The sequence below is a fragment of the Lactuca serriola genome, chromosome 4 (assembly GCF_051521515.1).
Source record: "Lactuca serriola cultivar US96UC23 chromosome 4, Lser_US96UC23_V15, whole genome shotgun sequence".
In the NCBI taxonomy this organism is placed as follows: Eukaryota; Viridiplantae; Streptophyta; class Magnoliopsida; order Asterales; family Asteraceae; genus Lactuca; species Lactuca serriola.
This window is the reverse complement of record NC_136411.1, coordinates 166,464,689-166,482,207: the sequence shown is the minus strand read 5'-3', so window position 1 is coordinate 166,482,207 and position 17,519 is coordinate 166,464,689.

Below are 17,519 nucleotides of genomic sequence, written 5' to 3'. Positions count from 1 at the left end.
CAAACCCATCATATACTTCATTAGATGTCACCCGGGTCACTCCAAACACTTGATTTGAAGTGTTTTCGCGTCTTGGAGTGTAAAATCGTATCTAATTAGTGAATTAAAATCTAATTAGATATATTTGTTTATTATTTAATTTTACATAGGAACCTCGCACGTACTCAAGCCTCGATTCAACGTTTAGCATCCTAGTCGACACATTCCGCGTCCGGTGAGTTCATACCCCTACCCTTTTTCAATGTTTTTCAATGTTTTCAGGGGGGGGGGAATACAAGAAAAAGTACAAGATTATCTTGTGCTTAAACTTATTATTCCAATTAAAATGTTTCATATTTCCAATTGCTTTTAACAATTGAAACTATATTAACCAACTGTTTGACTTGCAGAATTAGTTACAACCCGTTTTCATATCTTATTATATAATGTTATATTATATATTTAACAAATGATTTGTACCATAACATTATTGTTAAAAGCATTAGATTAGTATATATGTTTTGTCCTCGGTAACACTCCACAGAGATACGCGAGTGGAGGATCGTCTTTATAAATAGAACTTAGAACAAGATTTTTAGCATTATTACTTGTAGATTTGTTATTCCTATAAAACGGAGACACGTCCTCGGAGAACACTCCACAGAGATACGCGAGTAGAGGACCACCTCTGTAACCAGAATCTCTTAGATAGGGAGCTTGACTTGAGTGTATAGATCTATACGGGGCTGACTACCCCACACCTGGTTGCTAGCTACAGCCAAACCGAAAGGTTCAAGGGTGACGAAAGTCATAAAATGATTTGGACTTCTTATTGCCATATCTAGTCTATCGTATGGTTATAGAACTCGCAATTTGGATAACAGAAATTTACTTGTTAGTAATAATGAATATAGTAAATTAATAATCTTTGAAATTAGTTTACTATGATAATGGTTTTATATACGTGTTAAAACTAACATACACTTAACAAGGATAACCAGGTTTTCAGTATACATCGTTTACATTACATTTAGGATTGGTAATCAACTTTTTAAGAAAATATAGGATTTTCCTGGGATAACATCTGTACATAACCAGAAACGTGTAACAATTCAGATAACTAAACTTTACATTTCACAAGGGCAATTATGTTTTCAGTGTACATCTTTTACATTACAATTTGGATTTGATAACCAACTTTTAAGAAAATATTGGATTTTCTTGGATAACCACTTTTCAGAAAACTAAAGGAATCTTGTCCATTTTCATAAAAACAAACCGCTTGTGAACTCACCAGATTTATGCTGATTTTTAAACTGCTTGTATTCTCAGGTTCTCCCTAGACAGGTATTTCGCGTTCTTTTGCAGAAGTCGGAGCGTATGAAGTCACATCTTTCTTTTGTTTAAACTTATGTATCTATAAAACTTGTATCACTTTACTTTTAAACAAATGTAATGAAATCTATGTAATGTAATGTTTTGTGTTTACTTCACTTACTATGTACATTGGTTATGATACTCAACGTGGAGTCAACCCCGGAAACGTTTCCGCCTTCGGTTTTCGGGGTGTGACAGATTGGTATCAGAGCCCTTGTTTATAGTGAACTGAGTATACCAAACCTTACATGGTATAAGACTATAAACATTAAAGGGGCCTAAGTGCTCTAAACTAAAAGTATACCTTAATATATAAGTATTTTCAAAAGTATACAAGTGTACCTAACCGTCGAAATTTGTAACTACAAGTAGAACAAAACATAAGTGAATGGGTGTTGTACGCTGTGGTTAAACCTGGGCAGATATGTAGTCGTGTCTAGGATCAATATAGCATGGCCAACTATATTCATTCGAGACATGGCCAACATGTGCTTGGGAGTGAACATGGTACGCGACATACCTAAAACTTACCCAAATACCCCAAACAACGAGCCGTCATCACAGCAAATCATGAAATACTATGGGAGTATTTCTAGATGCAACTTTGTTGTAGGAAAATTCTCATTCAAGCGTTGCTCCTCAATCATTCCTTTAGCGATAGCTTGTCTGCCTTGATAATTAATTCCTGCTTTATCACTTAATAGAATTATATGTCTATCATAAAGAGATATCCCTTGCCTCATATCTCTCGATTTAATTCAGAGGACTTATCATCCTCTTTTTCCTAATCATTTTAGATCGAAATGTCTTCAAAGAAAGGACCCAGTTCAAGGAACAACGACTCTCCATCACCACCTTCTTCTCGATTCGACCCTATGATGTTCCAGTTGGCTGTTTCGGCTGCACTGGCGGCTACCATGAAGATATTGTACCCTGACAGGTTCGGCGGACCAGGATATGACCCTTATCCCTAAAACCATGAAAATGTTCAGGCGCATCAGAATGAGTGTAGTAAGAGTAAGAAGAAGGTTTTCTGGAAAAAGCGAAAGGGTCAGAGTTCACAAGGACCCACCAAGAAGCTCAAAACTATGGCAGTCCAAGTTGGTACTAATCCTACCGTTGTTCCTATAGTTCAAGCTACCACTACTCCTGTTGCTGAGTCTACAGTTCTAGCACCTACCACTAGTTATGCTGGTAATCTCCCTAGGTGCAACAGGTGTAGTTATCACCATCGTATTCCTGGCCTATGCCGTGAGATGATCTGCATCAACTGTGGCAAGAAGGGCCACCTTACTCGAAGCTGCAGAGCACCAACTCAACTAATCAATCAAGCTTCCGGATCGAGTACCGAGAAAGCCTGTTTTGATTGTGGAGAAATCGGGCATTTCAAGTGAAACTGCCCAAAAGCAGCAACCACCAACAACGTCAACAACGCCGAGATGATTTTAGCTTTGAAGCAAGAGGAGGCAGCCGCTGATCCCCCCAACGTCGCGGGTACATTTCTTTTCGACAATTCTTATGCTCGCATCCTTTTCGAATTTGGTGTCAAGAAAGTTCTATTAGTTATTCATTCCAATATCTTCGTAAACATAGTCCTCGTCTAATAACCGAACCATTTACCGTCAAGATGGTTACCGGTGAGAATGAGTGAACTAACAACTTATCTCTAAGTTGTATCCTTACCCTGAGTAATTATTCTTTCCTCGTTAACCTGATGTCAGTTTCAGTAAAGAGCTTTGATGTTATCCTTGGCATGTATCGATTTAGTCCTGATCGTACTGATATACTTTGTTATGAAAAAGCTATTCGTCTCAATCTCCTCTCTGACCGGACCCTCATAATATATGGTAACAAGCTTAGCTCAAACCTTCGCATCATTCCCTGTATCAAAGCTCGAAAATTTTTGCAAAAGGAGTGCCAGGTATTCCTAGTCCATGTAATCAGCAGGAAACAAGAAGTTAGAGACCTCGAGAGCATCCCCGAAAACTGTAATATTCCTGATGTCTTCCCGAAGAGCTCTCGAGAATTCCTCCCAAACGCCAAGTTGAGTCTCGTATCAACTTAATCCCTGGAACTACCCCTGTAGCCAAACCTCCATATCGTTTTACTCCAGCAGAAATGCAGGAGTTATTCAGTCGGCTTAATGAGTTGACCGTCAAAACCGATATCCTCTTTCCCGAATAGATGACTTCTTCGATAATTTCAGGGAGCCAGCTACTCCTCGAAGATATACCTTAGGTCAAGACACCATCAGCTACGAGTTCATGAGAGTGATGTTTCAAAGACAGCATTCAGGACTCGACATAATCATTATGAGTTCGCATTGATACCCTTCGGTCAAATCATTTCTCCTTGGCGATGAAGACATACGCGTGAATCCTCCTAAGATCGAAACAATAGAAAATTGGTCGACACCGAAGACACCCATAGACAACCTGTCAATTCTTGGGTTTCGCCTGCTATTATCACAGACCCATTCAGAAAATTCTTCCAAAAATCAACAAACCCTTAACCATTCTGACACAGAAAGGTGTACCCTTTTTGTTGAAGTAAAAATTGAGATACATCATTCCAAGCATTGAAGTAAGACTTATGCATCACACCTATCCTGTCCCTGCCAGAAGAAACAGAGGACTTCCTGTCCTTTCCAGTGCGTCCAATCAGAGTTTAGATTATGTGCTTAGACAGGAAGCAAAAGATATCGTTCACGCTTTTGAGACAAACAAAAGGCACACGAAGGTAACCACATAACTCACGACTTGGAATTTGGAGCAGCAGTTCCTGCACTGAAGAATGAGAGACATGATCTCAATGGAATCAAGTACGTGAATTTCACTGACCGTAAGAGACTACAACATAGCTTTGATCAGAAAGACATAAACATGAGGTGCCCTTAGCTGAAAGGAAAACTTAGACAGTAAGACTAAGACATCGACAATGACCACATGTTCCTGTTTACTCGTTCAGACCTGAAAAGCCTAGTCAGAAACCCTCGGGACTGCTCCAGCAGCCTAGATACCCGAATGGGAATGGTAAATAACTAACATGGATTTCATCATCAAGTTACCCAGTTTTCCCGAGTGAGTACGATACCATTTGGGGAAAATGTCGATCCTTCGATAAAAATCCACTCACTTCCTTTCGATCAGAGTATCATTCATGATGAAAATACTCACGCGAACCCGCATCCAAGAAGTAGTCCGACTGTATAGTATACCTACGTCCATTATCTTTTGTTGAGATAGCAAGTTTACCTCAAGGTCTTGGCAAGTCCCTCCAAAAACTCACGGAACCAAGCTGGTCATGAGTACAACTTATCATCCTTAGACAATTGGATAGAGTGAGGGAGTTATTCAGATCATGGAAAACATACTGGGAGTATGTGTCATAAATTGCCGAGCGACTTAGGATACCCACTTACCTATGATCGAGCCTTCCTATAACACCAGCTATCGCACTAGTATCCAGACTGCACCATTTGGGAACCTTCTACAGACAAAAGTACAGATTCCTTCGTATTAGGCTGAGGTAGGAGACACGCAGCTAGCCAAGGCGATTCCTCGACAATAACCTCACTGGTTCTGAAATCACCCGCGAAACCATCGAGAAGATCATCCGGAACCTAGATCGATTGAAAACTTCATTAGATCGATAGAAGAGTTGCGCTTATATACAATGTAAACCTCTGGAATTCTGGGCTGGAAATTGTGTCCTGTTAATGGTCTCACCCTGGAAAGACATACTACACTTTGGAAAGCACGGAGAACTTAACTCGTGGTACATTAGATCCTTTGAGATCCCCGTTAGGATTGATTCCATAGCCTTCAAACTCCGAGTACCTTCAGTACTTAGCAACGTTCATCCTGTACCTTGCGCCTCTAATCTTAATGAATACCTATCTGATAAAACCATAGAAATCTATTCTGATGTGACCAAGAACTACGATATATCTAAACAATCCAGACGAACAAACTAAGATCATAGACCAAGTAATCAAACGTATGAAACCAAGCCGCATCCCGGTAGTGAGGGTTCGCTGGAATGTCAAGCGGAGACCCGATTCCACTTAGGAGCGTGAAGACCCGAAGCAGTAGATTCATCCTCATCTCTCTTTTCATTTCATGATCTGTATCTTAATCTTTCAATTTCGGGACGAAATTCACTCTAACGGGGGGATAATGTAACAACCCGAAGTTTTCCATCGCCGAAAAACCCATTTCGTCCATAAAACCTGTCTATAGCGATTCATTTCGATTTCGTTTTTGGGCTAAATTATTTAAATTTATATGTTTATTTTAATCTCATGAGTGTCCAAACTCCTTAGGAAATCATGGAATTGGCCCAAATTGTTTATTTTAAAGTTTTTAGAATCGTTCCCGCCGGGTTACGACAATTTAATCGAGTGCGACCAAAAGCCCCGTTTAACGTCGATATCGGGTACAATTCCATCGTGTCCCAAAATTGAACCCTATTTAAAGAGGATTAAGCTTCCATTTGAAGCTTTTTCCCTCTCTCACTACTCTCTCTCTAACCTCTCTCCTCAAATCAAAACATAAGGTTCAAAATCATCCAAAACAAGCTTCAAATCATCAAGGTAACTATCTTAGCTCCTAGTATATCACCTTCAGCCTTCAAATTCGTGAATTATATGAGAAATAGGACCATTATCATGAGTTTACGGCCCTAGAACAGTCCTAGGCCATGAACTCATATAAAATGGGTTTTTGAGCCATAAAACCCTTCCAAACCTCATTTGGAGCTTAGATATGACTTAGGGAATTATCAAATTGGACTTAGAACACCTTGATCATCATTTTTGAGGAGTAAACATGATTTTAATGCCCAAGAACATGCTTGGGCCGTAAACTCATATGCATTGGGAGTAAACTCATTTTAATGTGTTAATATGCCACTTAAACACACCATAAGCATTGGGATAAATTGTAGAACCAACCACAGTCGATTTGGGGACCTTAAACATGATGAAAACCCTCCATTTGAGTGTTTACGGCTATAACCCCCCCCCCCAAGAATGGATTCCTGGGCCGTAAACTCATATACATGGATCAAATGATGGCCAAAATTCACTCCTTGGCTTGTAAAATTAATTGGAATCACATGTGATTAACCAACTGTTTGACTTGCAGAATCAGTTACAAACCGTTTTCATATCTTATTATATAATGTTATATTATATATTTAACAAATGATTTGTACTATAACATTATTGTTAAAAGCATTAGATTAGTATATATGTTTTGTCCTCGGTAACACTCCACAGAGATACGCGAGTGGAGGGTCGTCTTTATAAATAGAACTTCGAACAAGATTTTTCGCATTATTACTTGTAGATTTGTTATTCCTATAAATTGGAGACACGTCCTCGGAGAACACTCCACACAGATACGCGAGTGGAGGACCACCTCTGTAACCAGAATCTCTTAGATAGGGAGCGTGAGTTGAGTATATAGATCTATACGGGGCTGACTACCCCGCACCTGGCTGTTAGCTACAGCCAAACCGAAAGGTTCAAGGGTGACGAAAGTCATAAAATGATTTGGACTTCTTATTGCCATATCTAGTCTATCGTATGGTTATGGAACTCACAATTTGGATAACAGAAATTTACTTGTTAGTAATAATGAATATAGTAAATTAATAATCTTTGAAATTAGTTTACTATGATAATAGTTTTATATACGTGTTAAAACTAACATACACTTAACAAGGATAACCTAGTTTTCAGTATACATCGTTTACATTACATTTCGGATTGGTAACCAACTTTTTAGGAAAATATAGGATTTTCCTGGGATAACATTTGTACATAACCAGAAACGTGTAACAATTCAGATAACTAAACTTTACATTTCACAAGGGCAATTATGTTTTTAGTGTACATCTTTTACATTACAATTTGGATTTGATAACCAACTTTTAAGAAAATATGGGATTTTTTTGGATAACCACTTTTTCAGAAAACTAAAGGAATCTTTTCCATTTTCATAAAAACAAACCGCTTATGAACTCACTAGCTTTATGATGATTTTTAAACTGCTTGTATTCTCAGGTTCTCCCTAGACAGGTATTTCGCGTTCTTTTGCAAAAGTCGGAGCATATGAAGTCACGTCTTTCTTTTGTTTAAACTTATGTATCTATGAAACTTGTATCACTTTACTTTTAAACAAATGTAATGAAATCTATGTAATGTAATGTTTTGTGTTTACTTCGCTTACTATGTACATGGGTTATGATACTCAACGTGGAGTCAACCCCGGAAACGTTTCTGCCTTCGGTTTTCGGGTTGTGACAGCTGATCTCCATTGGAATACTTTATAATGACTGTTAACAAGTCTTTGTGACTTTGTGGATAATCATTACAAGAGGACCAATGCATATAAGTTTAGAATCTAACAGATTTAGGTAAATGGAAGGAATTTGGAATTCTTGCATTTGCGGTAAGGATTTAGGATTGTGAAATGAGTATCATTGGAATTATGTTCAATCGATCTATTTCACAAAGTAAAGATCATAGACAAACTTAGTGTGCATACTTGGTGTATGGCATAACTAATGTTTGGAAAAACATAGTGTGCATACTTGGTGTAGGGCATGACTAGTGTTTAGAAAAAAACCATAGTGTACATGCTTGGAGCATGGGACAACTATTGTTTTAATTCAATGATAAAGTTGATAGTTTGAAACAATATGCAATGAATAATGTGTAATCAATATGGTGATAAATAAAAGATGTTCTATTTATATTCATAAGTTTTGAGACCATATTTGATTCGATTATTCTTGTGTTTCACTTTGCATGTTTTAACTTCCAGAATAACTAGGTCATTCTTCCCGATTGACTAAGTTATTCAAACCATCCACATTTGGTCATATGTTGGAAGTAGATATGAATCAAGACTATCATGAAGTTGGATTGTAGATGTCCAAGGAATGGGACATGGTACAAATTGCTGCAACATTCATGAGTGCTCATAAGTTCTGAGTATTGGATTCAACCCATGCTCACTGGTATCACTTCATGGAATTTATCTGGAGTGATCGTGAGATGGTAATATCATATAAGTCTTCAATGCTAGAGATATGACTTGTTGCCTATGAGTTGGTTATACAAATTGATTGTACGGAAACGCATTGGTAACTCGATGTTATAAAACGTGACTTTGTGTATAATTCAACAAGTAGTAGAACAAGCATATGAGTCGAAGTTTATTTGTTCCTTCTTGGATTAGAAGCAATATCTGGGCCCCTCGATGATTTTGTGTTGACCCATGTACCGGGCCCGGTCAGAACTAAGTTGATGTGTTCAATTAAGTTCTATGTCAAATAAATCGGAAATCGGGAAACAAACTGTTGGACAATAAGTAAGACATTGTTCCATTTATTTCTCCGGCTGATATCTAGAACAGAGGATTATATGATCACTTATCTTAAATGGTGTATCATCGTCACCTCAGTTCCGCGAGAGCTACGATTGTTGATCAGATCCTGAAGTTATTCTTTCAGATATAGTTATTAGACTTATCCAAGTGGGAGACTGTTGGATTAGGTGTCTAAGTTCATAACTATTTATGGGATGTACTAGACCCGGTTGGCATGGTCCATTTGGGTTGCATGGCATTCCAACACTTGGATAGACCAAATGAGAGAAAGGACACTTAAGGATTATTAATATATTATAAGTTCTAATATATTTATAATATTATTTATTTAGTATTGATCAAAGAATTAATTTGAAATTAATTAAGTGATCAAAAAGAGACTAATTAAATATATGGGGTTGATTGTGTAAATAATCTATTCTTATATAGTGGGCTAATGATCCATGGTTTGTATGGATTGTGCTAATACCCATAAGGTGCTCCATGGATAATCCATGGAGGTTACAAACCCATGGATCATCGAATATGAAAATCCATGACAGTTAGGGTTTACATGGTGTAACCCTACTTGTGCCACAACTATATAAAGACCATAGTCTAGCAAACTCGGTGCTACTTGTACAAGATAGAGGGCTAGCCGATTTTGAGGTTAAGTGAACTTCTCTTAAGCCTATTCCAAGAGTTGTAGTGTTGTGTGAGACATTTGAGGCTTCATACTTGAGGTGCTAGGCTCACAAGGTTCTCAAGGAATCCAAACAACAAAAGGTATGTTCGTCTTCTAGCATTTATGTTTAATAGTTCCCCATGGTATGCTAGATAGGTTAAGAACCTTGGAAAATCAATTTTGCATGTATCATAGTAAAACATAGATCCAAGGTTTCTAGGGTTGCATGTACACCTTAGGAGTGTTAGAATGCTCAAAACCCAACAATAATATCTTCATAACTAGTATCATTTCTAGCTAATGGTCGCTTAATGCTTTAATGAAGGTTGTTATACTTTTATCGACTACCTCGACCATCACCGTCATCAATCGTCTGACTGAAGTTTCGTCGTTACACAAAACATTATTCTATGAACCAATCAATTCATTTTGCAGATCTATATTAGTCGGACTCGATTCTTTATGACTACTAAGGTCTAAACGAAAATCATTTTCTTAGTCATCACCGAAACGAAGGTAGGACATACTTGAACAAAACAGAATCAATTACTAGCTTCTTGGTAACCTTGTGACTTTCCATGATCCAAGTGGGAGTCCTTTTCTTCCAGTAGTATAGGCCTCTACTACTATTCGCACCTACTGATACTCTTCCCAAGTATTGCCTCGCAGTTTTCCAAGTCACCATTCAAAAGTTTTCACAAAGCAACTTTTCACACCTGAGTGTGTTCAAATAAGTACATACAACAATTTCTCCTAGACTCAACTAGGGATTTCACGTTTCTATCAAACATATCTTGGATTTCTTAAATTCACCTTCTAGAATTCTTTTTACGCATTTCTCGATCTTGCATATCCTAATACTTTTCCTAAGTCGATAGAAATTTTACTTCCAAATTCTTCATATAAATTCTTTCTCGAGTAGTGTCTATTCTGCAAGACACACTATACCAGAATTTACTCTAGTAGCGTGGAGACAAACAGTCTCCAATTATCTGCATCATCTTCTAATTCATGCAAGTCACCATGCACATTTATTCATTTCATTATCCTTTCATGACATCGCCATTCCTTTATATGATAAAAATTTCTTCTCATGGGTGTATCTTTTAAGTCTACTTCATAGGAATCTATCCTAGGTGTGACAACCCATTATTTTCTTCTTGAAAAGTCAACCCGAGTCAGTCAAAGTCAAACTTGGGTCAACTAAAATCAACTTAAATCGTATTCTAATTTAAATGGATTAGATTAATGTCTTATAAATGTGTACACCTTGTATTTAAGGTGTTATATGTTTAAGAGATGAGAACTTGAAATCCGAGATCCATTCTTTCTTTCCCTTTGGACACCAACCTCGCAACCGAGAACAAGTAAACTTCGGACCATACACTTCGGGACGCAAAAGTTTCACGGCCGTAAAATCCTCGGACTGTGAACCCTCGCAGCCATAATCATGTTCTCGACTAGCACTGCCTTCGGACCGTAAATGAGGTTCACGGTTGTGAACCCTTCCGACCGTGAACCCTCGCACATATATAAGGGTGTTGGACATTTTCTCCTCATTTTTACATCTTCCAGCCGGGAACCATCCCATTCTCTCTCAAGTATCATCAAATGAAAGCCCTCTTTTCACTCCAAAAACGTAAGTATCTCATCCCTCTTCTTGTAGTTCCTTTGAAACATTTGATTATAGCCTAAATACAACACTTCTTTTTATGATCCTCATGATCTTCAAGATTTCATGGTCGTGAACCCTTCATGTTGGGTCGTGAACCCTTCATCTTGTCCGTGAAGACTTCAAGTGTTCTTCATGTTCTTGGGCCGTGAACCCTCCTTGTTTGGCAGTGATCAAGTTTCAACCCCACACTTTCACTTCTAACACTTTATTAAAAGTGTTTCTTACTTCCTAGAGTTGTTTTCTGTACATATTAGTAGTTACAAACACTAATTATACGTGTATATATATATATATATATATATATATATATATATATATATATATGTCAATATATACCAACTAGGATCCATGTGTGCTCGAGACTTCACTTGGCATACCAAACATCCTATATCATATCTTCAATCAAATCTCCAAACATCAGGTGAGTTCATACCCCTATAATCTACCTTTTATATGATTTTGAACGCTTTTTAGGGGGGATACAAGTTGAACACAATTTAATTGTGTTAATAATTGTATGTGATATCAATCACATAAAAGATTTCCTTATGGTTTTAAGGATTACTAAATACTTCCTTAATGAATTAAAGGCATGTAAACTATTTTAAAAGTCACATAAACTCTTTTTAGAATACCGTTAAACTCTTTTAAATGTTTTTATAACTATTTAAACTTATAATTGTCAAAATCATGTTTAGATATGTATAAGTATATAAATAAGACTTAAATGGATTAGGACTAATGAGTTGCCTTATTTCCTTTTTCTTGTTTGGATGTGTGCTTAAGGTGGGGTTATTTTTCTTAAAGTCGTTTCCTTTTTAGTTATATACATTATACATATGAGAATATAAAATGTTACTTCAATCGGTATCATTACCCTTGTATCACGTTGAGCAAAGGGGTACACTCATAATAAATCATGCTAATTAGATAGAACGTATAAATTATAATAGGTATAATTTATGAAACCAAAGAGAAATCTATTTTCTAGATAAGTATACGAGGTCTAAACTACATTGTCAAGAAATGATATAATTCAACCTTTACTCAAACTAAAATGTGATGGTAATTATTCTGGAAATAGAAATATACTTGTTATGTTACATTCTTGTAACCAGAGTCTCCTGGAAGGAGAGCGAGCATTGTGTGTATAGATCTATATGGGATTGACAATCCCACATCCCGACTGCAAGCTACAGTCCGACAGACCAGCCATGGGGTAATAAATGTCACATATTCAGCTTGGACGCTGGTAGGTCGTCGTGTTCATTCTAGTCCAGTATGGTTACAACTTTATCACATTTTAACCCATATTAACCAGGTTAATATTGGGGTAGTTATTCATCGATAGTTTATTTTTAAGAAATACTATTGTATTAGCCACTTTCCACAAACAAAACGGAACGGTTTTATGGGGATTTAAAACTACTTATAGAACGGTTTTATGGGGATTTAAAACTACTTATAGAACGGTTTTATGAGGATTTAAAACTACTTATCAGAACGGTTTTATGAGGATTTAAAACTACTTATCAGAACGGTTTTATGAGGATTTAAAACTACTTATCGAAACGGTTTTATGGGATTAAAACTACTTTCTTAAAACTAGTATAACCTAAAGGACCTTTAGAGGTTGATTCTATAATTCCTTAGTTTATACATCAGAGTTGTATATAAGTAATATCCGATTGGCAGTGGAATGTGTGACTTCCGCCTTACTTCATATTCCTTGTTTGGTTGTGGGCTTAGGGCAGATACACACATTTAACTGTCCGTTCGATAATAGGTTATATATAACTAGTATAAACTAAGTAAATGTAGAAGGAACTATTGTGGTTATCATTTATCATATCAGAAAATATAGGATTTTCTGGAGGAACAGGTGATCTTTCACAAGAACTTAGAGTATATTTTTATAACGGAATATAAAAAAAATACTTATGAACTCACCAGCTTAAATGTCGATTTACTCTTTCAAAATAACTTGTATTCTCAGGAATCCAGTAGACAGGTACACTTCCGAAGCTTTTGAGAAGACTGCCTAGTACCGTGCTGCGTCTTTTATCTTCTATCATACCTACTTTGATGTTTGAATATGTAATGTTTAAACACTTATGTAAAACTTATACTTATTAATGTAATGGTTGTTTGTACTTTGATTACTTTAATGTATGTGTTGTGATACTTACAAGACGTCCTCCGCCCCTGAACGTTTCCGCCATTCTGGTTTGTGGGTGGGACAGATTAGTATCAAAGCATTGTTTATAGTGAACTCAGTATATTAGTCATAAAAGATATATAACTATAAACACATTGGGATAAAAACATTCTAACCAAGAATTATACTTTAAAATATAACAATATTTTATAAAAGTATAAATTCATGTAGAATATATATATATATATATATATATATATATATATATATATATATATATATATATATATATACACACACACTAGTACGAGTATCATAAGAAGAACAAAACAAAAGTATTTCGATGTTGGACATTGCAGTTAAACCTGGATAATTATGTAATCATATGTAGGATCAATATAGCCTGATCAACTATATTCATTTGAGATATGACCAACATGTGTTTGGGAGTGATTGTAGTGTTGCAACAAGTCTAAAACTTACCTACGTACCAGAAGAATTCTAGAACCAAACATAAAGGTTAAAATACTATAGGAGTATTTTAGGATGCAATAACAATAAAACTGAAAACTTATCAACTTCTTATATCTAGAAGTTCAAGAATCAAATTTATAATACTATAAAGAGTATTTTAGGTGCCATAAATAATTTTAGGGAACTGTTAAAAGACCTTTTGTGGTAGGTCTATAATTACTCAGTGTATATTTAAGGTCATATATAGTTGAGATTTTATAGGCTTAGAATAGGTGATTTTCACTCTACTTCCTGTTCCTTGTTTGGTTGTGGTTTTAGAGTAGAATCACTTATTCGAAGGTCTTTTGTATCTTGATTCAATACAATCTGTACACACTTAGTGATTATAGAAAGACCAGAAAGGATCGTCTTCATAACAACTTAATTTTACTAATCTCATAGATTCTTTAGACATTCCCATTCTCATATAAACCACGTAGATAGATGTAGCCACTGCAACAACCAATAGAGGAATCAGCGAGGATCTAGCAAAGTTTCATTAGGAGAATTCCAAAAAAGAAACAAATGAAGAGTAATGAAACTATAGAAGTCATTTAGTGCCTTTACCTTATTAAGGGCACCAATGAGAGTTTCACATGAACTTCCGGGATTCGAACTCTCCATTATGAAGTAATGGGGATTAGTGTTAGAATCGAAAGTAAGACGACACAAAAATTTAATATACCTATGGGGGAGAAGGACACCATATAGATAACAGGAGAGAACAAATCCTTACCATCCAGAATAGAGCTGAGAATAGAGGAAAACCATGCATGTTACATGCAAAGTGTTTGAGTGTCTTTTCGCCACAATAATAACTAATAAATTAATGCAACCTAGTGATTTAGTGATTACATTACTCACATTAGGTTTCGAGCTTATCATCTTTCATGTCATAGCTATTAACAATAAATCGGATCACAAAATCTCGATAGAGAGTGATTACTTCTCAAATTCATAAGTCTATTTCATGTAAACTCTATTATGAATTACTTTCAAATATATTCGGAAGTTGGATAATGTTATCCACCAACCAAAGATAACTTCGTTCGGATGACACTCGTCTTATGATCATTCTAGAAACTTACTTATACTCTTTACCAGGACTGCATCATAGGGATGTAGGTCGAATCTTTGAGATCAATATAACGAAACGAAAATTTTATATTCATATAAATGATTAGAATATATCTAGAGCCAACCATAATCGCTCATAAGCTCATTTTCTTATCTTATAACAGAATCATTACTCCGAAGAAACATAACCCACCCTCTGATAAAACACCAATCCTTCAGATAGATGCGGCATGTTTCAAGCTGCATTCTCAGTAGCTGTAGCAGCTGTTATGGCTCACCTTAATGCTAACAGTACAAATGTTAGTGGAAATGTGATTGGCAATCCCGATCGTTATGATAACCAATTTCAGCAATAAGTGCCTACTTTTAAAGACACTTCGGACCACAAACCTAATATCCTGAAACGAAAGTTCGAGAACGAGAAAGGGAGTTGTTCAACTCAAGGACCTACTGAAGGGCAACAACCTGGGGCAGTCAATACCCCCATCAGCCATGCTATCGCAACACCGACCACACCGTATTTAGGAAACCTCCCACACTACAGCAAGTGCAACTACCATCATCATGGAGTCTGCCGAGTGCTGCATTGCAATAGATGTAACATGAAAGGGCACACCGCCCACATCTTTAGGACCTCGGTCGAGTTCATCACCTCAACTACCAATGTTGGAACCAGTCCAATATGTCATCTTTGTGGCGAAATAGGACATTTTAAGAGGGGCAGTCAAACAGAGAAGAACGACGGGGGGCAGGAGGAGTTTGACCCCAAAGAAAGGGAAGCATCAAAGAACCCCGCTATATTTTGGTACACTTCTAAACCCCAATAATTTATTTATAATTATATTTACTCTCTCATTCGAACCAAATCACAACACTCATATAAAACTCGGAACCCTATCAGGTAAGCTATGATGGCTTAGTATATACATTACGGTCATTTATAATTAAGATTTGTAGATTTAGAGTGAGTGATCCCGCCTCATTTCCGGTTCCTTGTTTGGTTGTGGATTTTGGGCAGGATTGCTCAGTCGACGTTCTTACCAATCTTAATTATACATGACTTGTGTACACCAAGCGATGATAGAGAGACCTAGTAGGGATCTTTTCATAAAAGTTCATAATTTCAAATTATCAGAACACTCGTATTGGTAGTACCCTCCAATTTTGAATTAAAAATGGGGGTTTGTAGCAATATAACAGAATAAAGTTGAAGGTGCTGAAAACTTATGTATGTAGGATTGTTCATCATCCTAGTAATCATCTCTTCCAGAATGCCTTAATATCAAATTCGTCGAGAAGTTCTGACCTTCTCCTCCGACATGGTTTGACTTGGTCCATACCATGCAAACATTTTTATGTTGTGTAAAAAGAACTTTTTCCTGCATCAGCCGAATGAAATTCTTCTAATCCATAACGCAAACCTTTATATCATCTCTCACTTCAAGACCTCAGAAGTACCCATGTGAGGGGTACCACACCTTCTAGCCCGCTCAGTAGATAGAAAACATGAAGCGAAAAGCACCAAAGAAGTCTCAGAAGTCAGCAACCACCCATAGTATACCCAATAGATCTCTGAAGAAGAACAAAGTTCAAGAATAGAGCATAAGAACTCATTAGGTTAATCTATCACTGCTAAATGTATACATAAGATTGGCATATAATTTAGACTCAACAAGATTTAGGATGTGTGATTTCGCCCTATTTCCTGTTCCTTGTCTGGTTGTGGACTTGGGGCTGAGCCACCCAACCGAACGTCTTGTCGATCTAAATTATATATGATTTGTATACATGAGGTGATGATGGATGAGCCAATTATGAGCCTTATCGTGAACTTCAGAGCAAAATCCCTCAGGCTTACTACAACAACCGGAGATACCTGAGTGGAAGTGGTAGCGGATTGAGTGGAAGTGGTAGCGGATTACAATGGGCTTTATAATCAAGTTACCAAGGCAACAGGTGTACATGATGCCATTTTGGGTAATCATCGACAGATTAACCAAGTCCGCGCACTTCCTACAATTTTGAAGAAACAAGCAAATAGAGAAGATAACTAGAACATGTGTTAGAGAGATTAGTCAGACTGCTCAGTGTTCCAATATCTGTTATCTCCGTTGGAGATAATAGAATCATCTCCTAGTTTAGGCAATCACTTCAGAAGTCTCAGGGAACTAGGCTAGTCATGAGCATAGCCTACCATCCTTAAACCGACAGACAGAATAAGAGAATGATCCAAGCATTAGAAGTCATGATGAGAGCATATGTGATCGACTTTGGTAAAAGCATGGGATACCTATTTACCAATTAATAGATTCCTTTATCATGCTAGCATTTGAAGTTGCTCCATTCGAAACCTCCTATGGTCGCAAGTGCAGACCCTTTCTGCATTGGACTAAAGTAGGTGACACGCAACTAGTTAGAGGTCCAATTTCCAGACAACACCTTCGCTGGTCCGGAAATCATCCGCGAGACTACCAAGAAGAGAGTACAAATTCAGGATCAACGTCAAGCTCCCAGAGTCAGAGAAAAAAAAGCTACACCTTTGATACGATAAAAACCTTGGAATTCGAGGTTGGTGACCTCGTTATGTGAAGGTCTCACCCCGAAAGAACATGATATGCTTCGGAAAGCGTGGAATACTAAATCCAAGGTACATAAGACCATTCGCGATTCTTACTA